The 4,252-nt window shown below is 30.9% G+C and overlaps 1 protein-coding gene across 1 annotated transcript in view; it reads left to right on the top strand.

Annotated features, from left to right (window-relative positions):
* The first annotated feature begins 3,098 nt into the window (after window positions 1-3,098).
* Window positions 3,099-4,252, top strand: part of LOTGIDRAFT_198809 (hypothetical protein) — a 40,857-nt gene continuing 39,703 nt past the window's right edge. The window contains exon 1 of the mRNA XM_009046860.1: window positions 3,099-3,174. The gene's annotated coding sequence lies outside the window, so the exon portion shown is untranslated. The remainder of the gene's footprint in view (window positions 3,175-4,252) is intronic.

The following is a 4,252-nucleotide window of genomic DNA, read 5'->3' as shown; positions in this document are numbered from 1 at the left end:
TTCTGTACATTCTAGAGAAATTTCAAAATAAAAATGTCAAGAAAGAAAGGATAAAGGAATGTAGAGATTTTGGTTGTAATAGTGTTTATTCAAGTGGTAATATAGTAAAAGATAGTATTTAATTATTGTTATTTTAACCTATATATTATAAATACTTTGTTTACATACTTATATACCAGTAACTTTCTATTTTCATATACAATACTAATAATATTATCTACCTATATAATACCCTGGTGAAAATTCACAACCTGTTCATTACATGTCTTATAGCCATATTGTCCCAAAAGTTACAAGGGGATCTGGGGTGGCTCAGTGAGTTAGACGCTTGCTTGCTTACCTGAAGGTCCAGGCTTTCATCCTGGCATAGATTGAGATAAAACTTTGGATTTTTCAACCTGTTTTCCATTGTTTGATAACTTTTGAATTTAGGGATCGAACCTGGCATAGGTTGAGATGACACCATTCAATTTGGTTTTTATTGATACAGGTCAGAAGAAAAAAATGGAAAAAGCATCTAGATGGAACAATAAACCAAGAACCTGTGTGCTAAAAAAAAATTTGGTTTTGGACTTTTAAATTCGTTCCATCTAGAGACAATTTTTTTGTTGTTCCATTTCTTTAAGAGACTTCAAGAAACTAAAAAAAAATTTCCCATGATGAAAAATTTCTTGAAACTTTAGTACAAAGTATAAAATTTATGTATCACACAAATCCATCAAATGAATCTCTGATACAGGAATCTGACAAGCTATCTTTTTTAACTGAAACCTGATTCTAGAAACTTGTCTAAAAACCTATTAAACCTGTATAAATAAAAACATGTGTTGTATGATCAAAATGTGGAACACCAACAAATAACATCATACTTGACACTTTCTACTAATGTCTTATATTAGCCAGGCGTGTATCTAAAAAACCTGGTTTTATATCAGAACAGCATGCCAAAAACATTTCAGAGACTTTTTTACAGATAATTTTTGTCAAGGTTTTATTGCCTTAGCAAAGTAAAAAGTTTTTTGAATTTTTTCAATTATTTTCATGTAAATTAGAATAATAGTCTCAAAATAGTACTGTTACTGATAAAAATATAAGCATAAGCACACATTATGTCTTCAAAATTTGTTTTTACAGAGGACAATTTCAGCCAAAATTTGTGACATTTTTTCGTTGAAATTTCTAGGAGGGAAATGTGTTTCTATTCAATGTCAACTTACAAAAAATAAATTTTTTATCAACGCATCTCATACATGTATTGTAGGTCATTCATTCATTCAATTGACCTAAATCACTTGTCTTTTTTAGGAATTGATTGATTGATTGATTCATTCAGCTTCTCTTATATATATTGTAGGTTATTCATTCTTTCATTCATTCATTTAAACAGCTTCTCTCATACATGTATTGTAGGTCATTCATACATTCAGCTTCTCTCATACATGTATTGTAGGTCATTCATACATTCAGCTTCTCTCATGTATATTGTAGGTCATTCCTTCATTCATTTAAACAGCTTCTCTCATACATGTATTGTAGGTCATTCATACATTCAGCTTCTCTCATACATGTATTGTAGGTCATTCATACATTCAGCTTCTCTCATGTATATTGTAGGTCATTCCTTCATTCATTTAAACAGCTTCTCTCATACATGTATTGTAGGTCATTCATACATTCAGCATCTCTCATGTATATTGTAGGTCATTCCTTCATTCATTCTTTCATTCATTCACTTAAACAGCTTCTCTCATACAAGTATTGTAGGTCATTCCTTCATTCATTCTTTCATTTAAACAGCTTCTCTTATACACGTATTGTAGGTCATTCATTCATTCATTCTTTTATTCATCTCCACCATTTAATTCACCCATCATGTATATATGTAAAGAGAGTATTTGAGAATGTGATGTGTTAATATTATGATTGATGATAGTAGAGGTAAATTACTAAGCCAATAATACCACTGTTAAAACCTTCAATTAGTCTATTTGATCAAGTTGTAGAGAGTTCACCATGTTGGATTGTTGATAATGTGACTAATAGCTCATTTGATTATTTTTGCTAATAGCCTCAAACTAAATGGTTCCATTCAACTAGTTATTTTATTGATTTTTATTAAAGTGCTTTAAGGAACTGTGGCTTTATACCTTGAAATTTATGGCTACATATTACAGCATTAGCTTTTAGCAAGTCTGCCATTTCCTTTTTTCTCAAGATTTAAGAAATAAAAATGTTCCACAGGAATCACGGAATTCTTTCTTGATAAAGTAAAACTTTTGACCTCTCTATAAACCATGAGCTAAGTTATTGAGCCATTGAAGGTAGTTTGATGTCACTGTTTTGTCACCTGCTGAGTTACTGTTTGTCCCCTATGGAAGTGATTGGTTCTGTTATGCCCCTCTGACACCAGAACCTTTTTTTCCCTGCAATAAAAGGCAATTAGACATTTTGAATCCTGGCATTTTGGTGTCAATGCTAATCTGTTTCAGCACTGTGCATGCACCCAAAAGTATGCTGCATTCATAGCAATATTAAAAACACATGTATAAAGTATAATTGTTGGCCCACTGTTCACTTCGGGTGGACCACTAGTAATTCCTTTGCTGCTCATTGATTCACAGAGTGTTCACACCAATGTTCCTGCAATGTTCATGTAAAGTCTTGGAGGTGCATGCCATTGTCAAATTTAAATAAAGGCACTTATAACATTTAATGACAAGTAATAATTATTTTTATATGTATAACAAAAGCTTAGACCAAACTTTCCTCAAATTAACCTTTTGACCTAACCTGATAAACACTGCATCACAAAATGCTAATGATGGAGAGGGTAGAAATTTGATTGGTTAAAGCAGACTTCATCAAGTTGGGTGAAAAGGTTAAACAAAGGCTGTAGTTAGACCCTAACTGAAGTGGTTATATTAAAAATAAAAGATAATAAAAACAACAAAAGGAAAGTTTGGTCTAACTTTGATTAAACTCGGTATGTATTCATTAAATTTCTTATTTATCTATAATAATAAAAACTTTTTGTTATTACAGTTGTGGTATGTGAAGACCAATGTAAATGTCCACCACATTTATTTGCCTGTACTAATTGTGTATGTATACCACAAGTTTGGTCCTGTGATGGTGATCAAGATTGTAAAGATGGTAGTGATGAAGCTAGATGTGGTAAGCTCAACCTTTGTTTTTTTCTGTTGATACCATCTGCCAAAGCATTGTTTGTCAAAACATTACACATTCAGGCTGAATGGGGCTACAACGATTCTTGAAGAGAAAAACTAGCAGAAATTTGTAAAATGACTAACAATTTTATCACTATTAAGCACATGAGAACATTTAGAAGTAAGGAATTGTGAAAAAAATCTCAAGTTTTAAAGTCACAAATAAATATTTGATATTTTGATGTGAAAATCATAGTTGGAAAATGAAAACATGACACAATTTCTTATACACAAAAGGATTATGTGTCATTTGTTATTAAAAGGGGCTACAAATTATTCGTGCCAATACATCATGATTATTTTTATCCAATGCAATACATCAATAAGAAGGAAAGAATCGCGATTTATTGAATCATCGGTTGAAGTAGGTAGGGGGGGGACTTTTAAAGATATAAGGCCAAATATTTGTATTTTCAATTTTCAGGTGGTTTTAGTAGGGAAGCAAAATTGTCTCTATTCATCTGTCTGTCCGTCCGTCCGTTCACTTTTCTTTGTAAACCAATTTTGTTAAAACTGGTTTTGTATACATACATCAAGATCAAGTTCTGATTAGAGCGCTTCTGAATACTGTGGGCCAAATTAATCATTTTTAGATAAGATTCACAGAGCTTCATTCATAACTTTTATCCCAGATAATAATATAATAATTTTATAAATTTGTCAATAATAGTCCTTTTGTTTAAAAACAATTTCAGAAAGTAAAATCAAATTTATAAGTCTAATATAATGTAGATAATGATAAATACAAAAAGTTGAATATCAGAAGCTGGGTCATAATATTTGACCTAAATTTTATTTTTTTAAGGAAATATTTGAACCTGTTGTTTATGATTCTCTGGTTTAGAATTTTTGTGTGTATTTTTTAGGAAAAAATCAGTACCAGTTATATACTCTGAGGATAGGATAGATCTATTTTAGTTTTAAAAATGGTTTGCCATCTGTTTGACCAATCGTACCTTAGTCTCAGAAATTGGATTTTTTAGGTAATAGGGTTTACAGCTCACAATCGAAATTTAGCCTCAAAT

The sequence above is a fragment of the Lottia gigantea genome (assembly GCF_000327385.1).
Source record: "Lottia gigantea unplaced genomic scaffold LOTGIsca_108, whole genome shotgun sequence".
Taxonomy (NCBI): Eukaryota; Metazoa; Mollusca; class Gastropoda; family Lottiidae; genus Lottia; species Lottia gigantea.
The sequence above is the reverse complement of the archived record's forward strand: the minus strand, read 5'-3'. Positions and strand labels throughout refer to the sequence as shown.